Source organism: Stomoxys calcitrans, chromosome 2, assembly GCF_963082655.1.
Source record: "Stomoxys calcitrans chromosome 2, idStoCalc2.1, whole genome shotgun sequence".
Lineage (NCBI taxonomy): Eukaryota > Metazoa > Arthropoda > Insecta > Diptera > Muscidae > Stomoxys > Stomoxys calcitrans.
Genome location: NC_081553.1, coordinates 28,853,403 through 28,868,779, shown reverse-complemented (window position 1 = coordinate 28,868,779; position 15,377 = coordinate 28,853,403). Strand labels below are relative to the sequence as shown.

General features: G+C 36.9%; 1 protein-coding gene across 7 annotated transcripts in view; it reads right to left on the bottom strand.

Moving 5' to 3' along the window:
• Nucleotides 1-15,377, bottom strand: part of LOC106080541 (serine/threonine-protein phosphatase 2A 56 kDa regulatory subunit epsilon isoform) — a 73,588-nt gene that overhangs the window by 17,507 nt on the left and 40,704 nt on the right. For all 7 annotated transcript variants that reach the window (XM_013241949.2, XM_013241944.2, XM_013241946.2 and 4 more), the window contains exon 3: nt 4,641-5,540. The gene's annotated coding sequence lies outside the window, so the exon portion shown is untranslated. The remainder of the gene's footprint in view (nt 1-4,640; nt 5,541-15,377) is intronic.

Below are 15,377 nucleotides of genomic sequence, written 5' to 3'. Positions count from 1 at the left end.
ATTTAATAAAAAATACGAAAAAAATAAAAACACTTAACAAGTAAAAATATTTAAAATTTAAAAAAAAACTAAAAAAAAAATTAAAAATAAAAAAAAATATAATAAAAAAAATATATTAAAAATAAATAAAAAAAAATAAAAACGTTATAAAAAAAATAAAAATTTAAAATAGAAAATAAAAAATATATTAAAGATTAAAATAAAAAAGTAGTAAAACAAATATACAATAAATAAAAAAACTAAATAAAAATAATCAGAAAAAAAGTAATTCTTTTTAGAATCAAAAATTTTATCTTTAAGAAATTTTTGTCTCGCAGAAAATTGTATTAAGATAAAAATTTATAAAAGTTTTCTCTTTAGCTAAAAATTCATAGAAATTTTACCTTTAAATAGATAATTGTAAAAAAAAATAAATAAAATAAAAATGAAAAAAACAGAATATATGAAAAAAATAAAAATAAAAATTAAAAAACAAAATTAAAGAATAAAAATAATAAAAAAAAACATAAAAAAAACAATATTAAAAAAATAAAAAATATTATAAAAAATAAAAAAATATATCCAAAAATAAAACAACCAAAAAGGCGTTATGTTCAGCCGGGCCGAACTTTGAAATCGGACAATATATGCGCCTTTTATGGCACCAAAATCTTAAATCGAGAGATCGGTCTATATTGCAGCTATATCCAAATCTGTCTTAACTTACTGTCCCAAAATTCGGCGACATCGGACAATAAATGAGCATTTTATGGGTTCAAAACTTTAAATCAGGAGATCGGTCTATATGGCAGCTATATCCAAATCTAGACCGATCTGTACCAAATTGCAGGGGTATGTCGAGGGGCTTAATTTAACTCACTGCCCCAAATTTCGGCGACATCGGACAATAAATGCGACTTTTATGGGCCCAAAACCTTAAATCGAGAGACCGCTCTATATGACAGCTATATTCAAATCTGGACCGAACTGGCCCAAATAGAAGAAGGATGGTGAAGGGCCTAACACAACTCACTGTCCCAAATTTCAGAAAAATCGAATTATAAATGAGGCTTTTATGGGCCTAAGACTCTAAATCGGCGGATCGTCTATATGACAGCTATATCCAAATCTGGACCGATCTGGACAAAATTGAAGAGAGATGTCGAAAGGCCTAACACAACTCACTGTCCCAAATTCAGCAAAATCGGATAATAAATGTGGCTTTTATGGGCCTTAGACCCTAAATCGGCAGATCGATCTATATGGGGGTTATATCAAGATATAGTCCAATATAGCCCATCTTCGAACTTAACCTGCTTATGAAAAAAAAAAAAACTGTGCAAAATTTCAGCTCAATATCTCTATTTTTGAAGACTGTAGCGTGATTTCAACAGAAAGACTATATATTTATAGACTATATCAAGATATAGTCCAATATAGCCCATCTTTGAACTTAACCTTCTTATGGACAAAAAATGTGAGCAAATGTGTTGTATTAATCAACACACTTTGACTGGTTAGTGGATCGCGATTTCTGTCACGTGGATCGCGATTTCTGTAACTACATCCGCACCCTTTTCAAATTAATTAATATGCCCTACAAACCCAAAGATTATTGAGTACGGGGTAGAGCACGCTTTTGTTTTGAAACGGACCAGCGACGGGCCGGTCCGTTTGGTTTGTCTGTTTATTTTGACAAATCTATTAAAGACATAGAAGTCAAATTAAATTTAAGATTTGTGGACGTAATTTTACAAATGATTGCTTTACATTTTGCTATGCCATTCACAATAGAGGTATTTTTGCAGGTGGCTACACTAAATTGTGAAAAACTCGCAAGTGTTTTTTTTTTGTTTAGGCCGCATTGACCTACAGCACATCGAAGGGCCGGTCCGTTTGGTTTGTCTGTTTATTTTGACAAATCTTTTAAAAACATAGAAGTCAAATTAAATTTAAGATTTGTGTACGTAGTTTTACAAATTATTGGTTTACATTTTGCTATGCCATTCACAATAGAGGCATTTTTGCAGGTGGCTACACTAAATTGTGAAAAGAAAACATGCCATGGCAATCCTAAAGACAATTGTTCTACATAACCTTACACTGGTAATATTCAAAACTTCGTTGTACTGGTTTAATGTCATTTCCATACAATTTTGTCTGCTTTGTACTATATAGTACTAAACTAAACAGGACTATTAAGACAAAAAAATATAAAAAGCGTCTATCCTGCAGTCAACATGTTGTCCATGCCCGGATGGGCAGTCCTTGGACTATTTGTGAGGAAATACTACGCTAGGTAGGTCTTGTCATAGATTTCATCTTTGCCATCCAGATAAAAAAGAAGTTATAGTCCGATTCGAACCATAAATGAATTGAATGCTGATCATTGTATAAGTCATTGTGTAATATTTCAGTCCATTCGGATAAGAATTCCACCTTGTAGGGGTTCAAGAAGCAAAATCGGAAGATCGGTTTATGTGGGAGCTGTATCAAGCAATAGATAGATTCAGGCCACATTGGACACGTATGTTGAAGGTTATGGGAGAAGCCGTTGCACAAAATGTCTACCATATCGAATGAGATTTGCGCGCTCTAGAGGCTCAAGAAGACAACATACCAGATCGGTTTATTTGGAAGCTATATTAGGTTATGAACCGATTTGACTAAGCACAGTTATTGGAAGCGATACAAAAACACCACGTGTAAAATAACAGCCAAATCGGATGAGAATTGTGCCCTCTAAAAGCTGAAGAAATCAAGACCCAAGATCGGTTTATATGGCAGCTACATCAGGATATAAACCGATTTCAACCATACTTAGCACAGTGTTTGCAAGTGATACCAAAACACCATGTGTTTATATGGCAGCTATATAAAAACATGGACCGATTTGGCCCATTTTCAATCCCAACCGACCTACACTAGTAGGTCGGTATTTGTGCAAAATTTCAAGCGCCTAGCTTTACATCTCTCGGACGGAAGGAGGGTATAAAAACAAAATCCCAGGAGCTTGACGAAGATCGCCACCTGCACATGAAAATGTGGCTACAACAACAACAACCTACTTTAAAGCTGAGGAGTGACCCCTTATTGAAAGGCAGCAACTCCTTTGCACTCTTTCGGTTGACGGTAAGCCAGAGTATTTTGGACACCTGTCATCCGCAAAGTATAAAATTACACCAACTGCGTGTTCTCAGTAGCTATATAAGGCCACCTATGCAGGACCGGCGTCTGTTTGGTCACCGAGGCGTCGCTATGTCATTGGACTGGAAACTATTCAAGGACTCTAGACATTCTGCCAATTGCTGTGACTATACTACCTTCAATTCCAAAGGCTTAAGCTCCGCTATATTGTCCACATAAATCCTGTGTTTCAAGACCGGATAATTTCTTCCCAGAATATCCATTGGGACTTCTTAATGCCAGACCTCTGTTCAAAATACCTTACACTCGTTCAGAAGTTTGATCGACGTACTGATATCTAATGCATTGGAATGGCCACTAAAGTAAGCAAGTATGTTCACTAAGATTGTCTTAAGTTACAATGTATAGAATTTTCTTTTTAATTGAATTTTGTCATTTCGAATTTCATAATGTTTACTTAACTTTTTGTGAATTCCAACTAAGAGTATCATTCATTCTTTTTTTATGAATGCAACCCAGTTGGCAATCGAAATACCTCCATGACATAACCACAAAAAATAATCGAAAGTGATCATTGAGCCAATTAAATGTTCAATGACGATAATAAGGACAACGCACCGGCAGCAGACAACCCATGAAAACACCTAGTCCCTCCACATTCATTTTGGAAAGTGTATGTGAGACAAGATACTGGCCAATGGATGCCACCCAGGGCGAAGGCTGCCTTTTGTTTATTGAGTCATCTGTGAATATGAACGTTGTCGTTTTGTTTAAAATAAGTATTCTACGTATACATTCCATCCGTTGTGGTGTGTAGTATAAGTAGCGAAAATGTCTTCTTCCCAAAGTCTATATTTATATGTATTATACTTTTTTGTTTGTATTTAGTCCAATATTAATCATACGTATCTCGGGAAAACAGCACATTATTCATTGTGTGCTCCCAGGAAAATACAAAAGCAAAGTCTGAAAAATCGCTTTTGTAGTATAAACAACTTTATGTGAAATGCTAATAGCATTTACACAGAGAGAGATGATGCAGTATTCCAAGGACAAAGACGATGACACAATGCAAGATATTCGAGATGCAAAACGTTTCAAAACTCCATTAAACAAAAATCTTGGAAATTCAACTTTGTTTTCATTTTCATTTTTACCTATGATTCTCTTTCCCAGTGCAATATTTTTATATGTAAATCTCAATTTGTAATACTTAACATTATACTTTGTAAATTTGCAAATAGTTTCTGTTGCACAGCTTGTTTTCCTTTGGGATTTAAATATTTTCCTTTATCGAAATGGAAAAAGTTAATGTAAACAAAATGCTTTCACTCTCTCTCTCTCACTCTCTGGAGACTTATGATTCTAATATTTATAACCATACATAAGAAACAAGGAGAGTAATATGGTGGGTGGGGGGGAGAGAGGCACTGTGTGGTGAGTTTGAGTTATGCATGAGTGTTGATAGTTTTAATGGGCAACAATTGCACAATTAACAATGCATGCTTGCATACCTCTCTTTATTTTATTTTTTTTTCTGATTGCTGCTGTTGTTGTTACTGTTGGCGTAGTTTCGGATGAATTTTAGTAGTAGTTGTTGTTGCAGTTATAGTAGTGGGGTTGCTCTTGAAGTAGTAGTGCATTTAATGGAGGGATTGCATTTGATTACATATGTTTTGCGTTGTGAGTGCGCGCCCTTATATGAATGTGGGTGTGTGTGCTGACGACGATGATGATGATGATGGTTGATGGTAGCTTGGCTTGGCTGGCTGGCTATTTGGTTGGTTATTTTTCGTTCTTGTTGTTACTGCTGGCTGTTGCTGTTGATGGTGTAGTTGTTGTTGTTGTTCGGGGATTGTTGATTGTTTTGCTTTGATTCGTATTTAATACTCGCCACTGCTGAGCACTGTGCTAAGCTTCCATGATTTGACTTTTGTCGTCTGATTGTTTGTTTGATTTGATGGATGTGATGGCACGTCGTTCGAACTTGTTGTTGTTCTGCTCTTCTTCTTCTTACTAATTTTTCTTACAACAAATTTCTAGCACATTAGCACCCAAACGAAATTTGCTATGACGATGATGATGATGATGAGCCGATGAAAAGGTTGTTGGCGCTGATGTTATTATTGTTGTTGCTGATGCTGCTGCTGTTGCTGCTGCCGGTTGATGTGGATAAATTATGTTATAAGAATATACTTTGGTAATGTGTATATATAGTATGTATGTAGTATGTATGTTGTGTGATTTGTATGGCAGACAACAACATCAATTGGAATAAATTATTCTCTTGTTGCTGCTGTTGCTGCTTAGTCTCCTTCTCCCGTTTTGCTCCTCTCTCGCGCTCGCACTTCTTTTGTTTTATCACATCAAAAATGATTTGTTTGTTACAGTATTGTCGTCGTCAGAGCCAAATTCTACAAAAAGTGTTCAGAAAAAGAAACAAACAGCAAATGCAAATTATTAATATTGTGAATTCATTAATAAAATATATACACATACACAAACAAAACAAACCTACCAATACCAAGAGGTAGGTGAAAAGTAGAAAAAGAATAACGCCCAGAAAGATCATTTGTTTCCCATTAAAAAATACGAATCAAAATACAATAAATTTTTCTCTTACATTCTAAATCAAAGTATCTACAGATACAACAAAAACAAAACAAAAGGTGGACGATGACAGCGACTGCTGCAACAAAAATAATGGGCAAAGAAACATGTTTGAAAGCCTACACACACGTGTTTTATGGGCCTGCTGTGTGTGTTATGAACATAGTAAGACAGCTAAAATACACCATCAACCAGGGCGACTGTCGTCGTGGACAATAATTCAACTAATTTCTAAACAAAAAAAATAGTAATAAATTGAAAACGTTCGATGGGGTTTTTGCTTTAGAACGACGACGCTGCTCAAGGTGTGATAGAAAACCAAAACAAATGGAATATTTGAGTTATAATGAAATCCCATACTTCATCACATTCCAGGTGCGAAGAAATTCTTTGATTATTGAATGGATAATCAAATAGTCGAGAATATTTTTTTTCTTTAGGCTTTATTTTGTTGTGTCCCCGCTGCCGCTGCTGGCAATGACTTGTCAATCAATCATGCAAATACCTGTAGAAATGTATAAATACATGCTAAGTGGCAATAATAGGCAGGGTCATGATGTCGCCACAATTGAGACATTGGTGGTGATTTTCTTACAATGGGAAATTGTTGCAGTTTGTTGTTTTGGATGTCAATAAATGATCCCCCCGTACAGTCAATAAGTGTGTTCGTGTACAACTTTGCACAAATTGTTACTGGAAGTCGTTCGCGTACTTTATTTATCAGCAGAAGAGAGCGGTAGAGTGCGTGAGAGCAAGCTAAATTTGGAGAGTTTGATAATTGAGAGCGTGAAAATTTCTACTGCAGGTTTTTCAGCATAAATTTGCAGCATCTAACAACTGTTTTATGAAAACCAGCTGTTTAATTCAAATAAATAGCAAAAGTTTTAGTTTATTCTAATTCTCCTGTAAAATAATGCTGGCAAATTTTTATTGCAAAAGAACGCGAACAGACCTAATAACATGTTAATAAAATTAAATGCAATGTCAGCACCACAGCTGATTTAATAACGGGCTTTTTGGGATTGTTCCAAAATGGCCAAATTGCTTGGTCTTACTTTTTAACAACTCGCAGAGATAAGGTTCATACATGTTTTTTACTTGCGGTAGAATGCTTATATTTTGCAATTTTTCCATAAAGCGCAGTATGCACCTCTGGCGAAATTTTCGTTACCATAAGAAATGCATTGACATATCCTAAACGGAATTTTCGTTACCAGTACCGTTACCGAAAATTTCGTTTGCAGGTACACAGCTCAAATGAAATTTTTATTGCGTAACAGGGTGACATAATAGGCATTGGTAAATTTTTTCTTGCAACTACGAATGAAAATGTAGGTTTTAAAAGCTCCATGCAACATGAAATGATCTTATATGCAAATCGACACTGTTAATTACAGCACATATATACTTTATAAGCCGCAAATGATTAAAATTCGGACAAAATTAAAAATCGGTGTTTGTCGCCACCTTGTATTCTACACAACTATCTTTCAGTGGGGACATAAATGTCTTGGCTGCAACCGAAAATTTCGCTAGAGGTGCATACTTTAAATAAAAAATAGTCCTTTAAACTTGCTATAAAGACAATTATGTTTTTATATTTTATACCTTTACCAACACAAGCGTAATTTCGTAATGATTTGCAAAATAATTTTCTATTTACGAAGAAACAAAAACATGAATGGATTAAAATGCTGCTTTCGACATGCCGATTTGCATGAAACTAAGCTATGATACTTTTACGATACTAGGAAGACCAAGCAGACTGTACGTCTTGGTCGTATACGGTCTTTGATTGATATATGTACAGTGAAGGAAAACAAAATATCACTTTTCTACCTTTTGCAGTTGTGTGAACTCGAAATATTTTGAGGTGCTTATGCTATAATTTACGAAATGAATATTGCAATAAAGCATGTAAATGAGTGGTAACCATTTATTTTTCTTTCCTCTTAGATTTTAAACTATAAAAAGAAGTCAATTCATAAATAATAACCATGTTTTAAAAAGTGTCCCTAAATTTTTTTCCAAATGATCTTACTGAAAGTCACCATAACGAATATCCTTTTGATTTATATAATTGAAGGCCCAACATGTCTATGAATATTCAGGTTCAGCCTTATTCAGAAGTAATCAAGTTGCCTTACTCTTTTGGTGAAATTTTTTTCTTAGTAACTGTTGTCCCTTTTATTTTTTCCACCACTGTATATCAGGGTTGTGTTTTATCACTGAATTGTTGGTTACATTTCAAAGCTGAAATCTGCATAGTTCTCAACCTAAAATTTTGCGTAGGAGAAACGTCCTATGGCTTACCGACCATTTGGTGGTTGCACCTATTATAATCGATCTGTAGCAACAAATCTTTGCCCTCGTACAAATATTGGTATAGAAAGAACGCTCAAAGAGCAAAACCTGGGCAGTAAAAGGCAAATAAAAGAAAACAAGTAAAAGCGTGGTAATTTCGGTCGGGCCGAATCTTGGGAACCCACCACCATGGATTCTGCTAAAAATTTATACGAATATGTATAATTTTATTCTACATAGCAAACTTCTGTCAAACCAGCAATAATTAAAGCTTCTAGGAATCGAAGAACGATAATTGAGAGACCGGTTAGCATTGGAGCTATATCAGGTTATAGGCTGATTTGGATCGTATTTGGCACAGTTGTTGGAAGTCGTAATAGAACACTGCATGCAAAATTTTAGCCAAATCGGACAAAATTGTAAGCACTCAAGAAGTCAAATCGGAAGATCGGTTTATATGGGAGCTATATCAGGCTATAAACGGATTTGGACCGTAACTAGACACAGTTGTTGGAAGTCATAACAAAACACTATGTGCAAAATTTTAGTTAAATCGGACAAAAATTGAGGCTTTCAGGAGCTCAATAAGTCAAATCGGGAGACCGGTTTATATGGGAGCTATATCAGGTTAAAAACCGATTTGGACCGTAATTGGCACAGTAGTTGGCACAGTTGTTGGAAGTTGTAACAGGGCGCTGCATGCAAAATTTCAGCCAAATCGGACAACAATTGCGGCTATTAAGTCAAGAAGTCAAATCGGGAGATCGGTTTATATGGGTGCTGTATTAGGTTATAGACCGATTTGAACTATACTTGGCACAATTGGGAGATCGGTTTATATGGGAGCTATGTCAGTTATGCGTCTATTCATAAGTGTTTCGTCTTCGGTCTCAAAAAGTTCAGCCGGCAATCCATCGGCTTCTGCTGCTTAATAGTTCTTTAGCCGGGTTACTGCAACACAGACTTAATTATAACTAGGTGCTATACATTCTATATCGCTACTAAGAACCGGTCTGTGGTATCGTCGTCGCCGCCATCATCAGATACCTAGATGGGAAAAGTTTAAGCACAATAACTGTGTCTTCTAGGTTGGAGGGCACGCGACTAGCAACCTCAATTACCAGCCGCTTCACTCGGCTGAAACAGCAAATAAGGACAGAAATGCGAAACAAACGCATAAGACAAGAAGAAAAACTCACCGTCAGGAGGCCAATTCAGGCCTCTACCGAACTCCAGAATGACAAGAGGGCTGAGAACCTGCGGGGAATTCAGGCTCGGAAAGAGTTGTTCACCCAATATCCCATGTCTTCTCCTTGTAATTGCGGAGCAGTGACACAACAGGTGCTCGACCGTCTCCAATTTTAATTCCTCTTCGTCATCGCATATGCTGCTGAAGTCTGCGGCTCTTTGCACCCAGCGTGTCGTCAAAGATCAGACGTTGCAATGACCAGTGAGGACTCCTTTCGAAGACATAAGTCATGCTTTCCCAACCCCAGGACAAGCGATGTCCTGTTTCGCGAAGTACTCGGCCACCAGGCCTTTGAGACCCTATAACGAACAGCACCAGCCCACACCTTATTTACGCAGTCATCGTTGTAGCCATCCACCCTAACAAGAAGCTCGCACAGTGGAGGTCTCACTAATATCCATGGCAAGATTTGTGACAATGAGCAATCCATTGCTGGACAGCTCGTCGACGAATTCGTTCCTCGCAACACCTTGATAGCTTTGGACCCAGCAGAGCCTGACAGCCTTTCCCATGGTTCTAAGAAGCTTTTTAATCTTTCTGGCCCGACGCCAGAGACTTCAGCGTCGCCTGACTGTCCACGTATATCGAGACTGTCCGATAGGGTCTATAAGACTGCCTGATTCCAAGCAGTTCAATGAAGACTCGCTTCAGTGCCCCTATCCAATTTACACCGTGTATGCAGAGAGTCCCGGTAAGGACGGGGTGCTCCCAACCCATAGATCCTTTTTCGGGAAAACCACTTAATACCCATTAACAAGGAAGGACTCCCCTGGTATATAATCAGTCGCGCCACACGGCATCTGTATCTGTTACCAGATATCCATCTGTGTAATTGGCACAAACTGTGTTGTCTCCTTTCTTGTATATTCTGCCGCTCCAATTATTAAGAGTTTTTCTACACTGCCCCATCAGCCTGCCAATTTCGGTCCTAGACAGATATATTGGTAATCCGTAGGCTCCTGCGGCCTTGTTCTTTTTTAACCGGTTTACTGCCACACTGGACTCATTCCAACTGGGAGGTACCGTCATCAGGCAACAAAAGTTGCCTTACCTAATACAACTTTTTTTTCAATTGCGCTGTCAAAAAACCTCTACAACGCAGACAACGCTGATATCCATAAAAGTATTAGCAACACTGTGTATACTCACTAACACTCATACGTCACTGTATTCACCTTAATATAAGTACGGTATGGAGTAGAGGTATGCATGTGAGTGATTTTTCACCCGCACGAAACAAAAGATATATTCACGCACGACTTTTTTAGGTCGACACACGTTCACGTTTGAAGTGCATTTTAAAGTAAAAAATATCACACTCCAGCTTGTCTTAAGAATCTCTAGGTATGTCATTTAAAACAAAAAAAGGGCTGACATTCCTTACAAAACAAAACCTTTTTTGTAGCTCTATAATGCAAACTATTGCTTGCTGCCAGCAAATTTGACAAAATATATATGTATATATTGGGTTGCCCAAAAATTAATTGCGGATTTTTCATATAGTCGGCGTTGACAAATTTTTTCACAGCTTGTGACTCTGTAATTGCATTCTTTCTTCTGTCAGTTATCAGCTGTTACTTTTAGCTTGCTTTAGAAAAAAGGTGTAAAAAAAGTATATTTGATTAAAGTTTTATTAAAAATGCATTTACTTTCTTTTAAAAAATCCGCAATTACTTTTTGGGCAACCCAATATATCTTGTTCATATACAACAGACCAGTCCCCAATGGTTTTTTTTTCACCAAAGAATATTGATAACTGTTTCGAAACATTTGTTTGAATATTGCTGTTGTAAATGATTCCACCAAGTGTCTCAAGTACTTGGCAACGATTTGAAAGTATAATTCAAAAGTGTCTACTACGTCAAAGCTATCGTCGAATACAATTCATACAGGAAATGATTGTGATGCATTATTCCTATTTTATAGCCCTGAAAAAGGAGGAATAGGAAACAAGTATTTTGAAACAGCTTCTATAACCAAAGATTTTTCTGATGCTGCAAATTGGAATTTTTATGAGATTTGAAATTTTATTTAAATTCAATTTGAGATTTGCAAGCACATTCTACGAAAAAAAGCAAGGTGGCCTTATACGAAGCCCTATGGGCTAAACTGTATAACATATACTTCTCATTATCTTCAAACGGCGCCAAATAGCAGCGACTCAACACAGCTGCGAGGTCAACGAAGTGGGCATTATTACAGAGAACACAGCTCGAAGATTGTTTACCGAGAGCAAAGTGAACATTTTTAACTCGAAGACACGTACTTCGTATATTTTTCAATCAGGACAAGGGAATTGGTACAAAATTTGGCTGTTGAACAAAAAAAATCTACCGCCGATTTTAGGTTAGGTTGAAAAGAGGGTGCAGATATTAATCCGCCCCATGGCACTATGGACATACACCTAAGCCAATAATCGGCTTGTTGTGCGCTCTAAAAACTATAAAATAACCTCTAAAAAGAAAATTTTAGGTTAGGAATTCCGTGCTACTTACAAAATCCTAAACTGTTTTCAATACCACTCCCCTAAGTTGGTTCATGTCTGGTATTGTGTCTCCACCTAAGTGCCGGTATCTGTTAGACGCGAAAGCAGAGCAATGACAAAGGAAATGCTCCAACGTCTCATCATCTTCGATCTGGATCCCCCCATTGGATTTTTGCAGTCCTATCGACCGTTTCGCTGTTCCACAATGTTGCATGCGCATTCGTCGTCCACTCCCTTAACTCGGACTGTGTCAACCCTAAAGGCTTCGGGCTAACCAAGTTTATTGACGGCAATCCTCTGGGCTTCACCGCCAAATCGTCTGCGTTTTCATTTCCCCTTACTCCGTTATGGCCCGGCACCCAAACGAAGCCGTTATTTTTATTATTATTTATTTATTGGGTTGCCTAAAAAGTAATTGCGGATTTTTTAAAAGAAAGTAAATGCTTTTTTAATAAAACTTAGAATGAACTTTAATCAAATATATAATTGCCATTTTGTTCGATAACCTTTTGCCATCTTCCTGACAAATTTAGTATTCCACGCTCATAGAAATTCTGGCCTTTATCTGCAAAAAAACCAGCAAAGAACCAAGTGCGATTTTATAGCCTCATCATTGCCGCAAGTTTTACCATTTAAGGAGTTCTGCAAAGATCGAAATAAATGGTAGTCTGATGGTGCAAGGTCAGGGGTATATGGTAGATGCATCAAAAGTTCCCACCCAAGCTCACTTAGTTTTTGGCGAGTGACCAAAGATGTGTGCGGTCTAGCGTTGTCCTGATGGAACATGACACCTTTACGATTGACCAATTCTGGTCACTTCTCCTTGATGGCTGTATTCAATTTGTCCAATTGTTGACAGTAAACATCCGAATTAATCGTTTGGTTCCTTGGAAGCAGCTCAAAATATACCACACCCTTCCAATCCCACCAAACAAACAGCATAACCTTCTTTTGGTGGATATCAGCCTTTGAAGTGGTTTGAGCTGGTTCACCATGCTTGGACCATGATCGTTTTCGACTAACGTTTTTGTAAACAATCCATTTTTCATCACCAGTTAGGATTCGTTTTAAAAACGGATCGAATTCATTGCCTTTAAGGTGCATATCACAAGCGTTGATTCGGTTTGTTAAATGAATTTCTTTCAATACATGTGGTACCCATATTAAAATTGACGCCAAACAAACAAATGTAATTTTCGCGCACTTTTATTTTAAAGCAAGCTAAAAGTAACAGCTGATAACTGACAGGAGAAAGAATGCAAATACAGAGTCACAAGCCGTTGAAAAAATTTGTCAACGCCGACTATATTACTACTATATTACCGACAATTACTTTTTGGGCAACCCAATATTACTCGATTTCGCTGAAATTTGATACAATGAGTTGTTTTGAGCCTCCCGATATCCGACGTCAATATGATTGAGGTCGGACTATATTTAGATATAGCTGGCATATAGACCGATTTGTCGACAAAGTGTCTGAAGCCCACAAATGCTTTATTTTTTATCCGATTTCGATGAAATTTGAAACAGTGAGTAGTTTTACGCCTCCCAACATAGGACCCAAATATATTTCAGTTCAGACTATATTTAGATATAGCTGCCATATAGACCGATCTGCTGCTAATGGGTCTGAAGTCCATAAAAGCATTATTTAAAACAATGAGTTGTTTTGAGCTTACCGATATCCGACGTTAATATGGTTGAGGTTGGACAATATTTAGATATAGCTGCCATATAGACCGATTTGTCGACAAAGGGTCTGAAGCCCACAAATGCTTTATTTTTTATCCGATTTCGCTGAAATTTAAAACAGTGGGAAGTATTAGGTCTCCCAACATCTGTCCCAAATATGGTTCGGATCCGATTATCCGATTTCGCTGAAATTTGAAACAGTAAGTAGTTTTAGGCCACGCGCCATCCGACCCAAATATGATAAAGATTGGACTGTATTTAGATATAGCTGTCATATAGACCGATATGCCGATTAAGAGTCTGAAGCCCATAAAAGCTTTATTTATTACCCGATTTTATTGAAATTTGAAATACAAAATTCAACAGTGGCTTATATCTATTAGATCACTCAATATCCGTGCCAAATTCGAGTGCATAAGTTATCCAATTTTCACCGGATTGTGACGAAAGGGGGTTTACATATATACCCGACGTGGTGGGTATCCAAAGTTCGGCCCGGCCGAACTTAATGCCTTTTTCCTTGTTTCATCATAAGCTTTCCCTTCAGGCATATCTGTTCTACTAAGCAGACACCGTCGCGCAGAGTTTACTATATCAGACTAAGGCTCTCAACGCTTGGGTTCGAATGGAAATAAAATTTTCTCCAGATCCGACTTTGATGAAGGTCTTTCCGTTTTGTCTTTAATTAAATTGATAGTAATAAATTTGTATGACAATGCCCAGTAGTGTGGTGAATAGCATCACCCCACTAGGCATTGGTGGATTGGTGATATTTCACATTCTACGAAATTAGATAAAAATAAAACGTCATAAACGGTAAATTAGTATTTTTTATTGTTCTGTCCCTTGAAGCAATAAGCGTGTGGCGGCACACATTCTTCCCTAATACCCAAAAAAAAACGGAACAAAAACTAGAGGCATCCGCACAACAAATAGAGTAGAGTAATATGGAACAAATGTCACATTGTATAAATGTCAAAGTAGTATACGTCTTTGATTTAGAAGATAAACATGAACTAATAAACACAACACCCCACAACTTCTCTCATCATAAACGTAAAGACTCACTGTTACGCTCTCATGTTACCATACCCCCATATGTTTTGGGTGACTTGTGGCGACCTCTATGAAAACGAGCCTATAGACAAAGACAATGCATAAGTCGCAACATTTCCAATTTTATTCGATTTTATCCATTGATTACATAAAAATATTGCACAAATTTATTATTATGGGTTGCCCAAAAAGTAATTGCGGATTTTTCATATAGTCGGCGTTGACAAATTTTTTCAACGGCTTGTGACTCTGTAATTGCATTCTTTCTTTTGTCAGTTATCAGCAGTTACTTTTAGCTTGCTTTAGAAAAAAAGTGTTCGAAATTTTGTTTACATTTTTTGTCTGGCGTCAATTTTAATATGGAGCCCACAAAGGAGCATTTTCGTCATATTTTACTTTTAAAGGAATAAACGCGGAGCAGGTTGCTAAAAAGTTACGAGATGTGTATGGTGCTAAAGCCTTAAAAGGAAGACAGTGTCAAAATTGGTTTCGCAAATTCCGTTCTGGAGATTTTTCACTTAACGATGAGCCACGTTCAGGTCGGCCAAATGAAGTTGATGATGACCAAATCAAAGCATTAATCGAATTGGATCGTCATGTAACTGAGCGTGAGATAGGAGAGAAGTTAAATATACTAAAATCAACCGTTCATTATCACATAAAAGTCTTGGACTGGTGAAAAGGCTTGATATTTGGATACCACATGTATTGAAAGAAATTCATTAAACAAACCGAATCAACGCTTGTCATATGCACCTTAAACGCAATGAATTCGATCCGTTTTTAAAACTAATTATAACTGGAGATAAAAAATCGATTGTTTACAACAACGTTAGTCGAAAACGATCATGG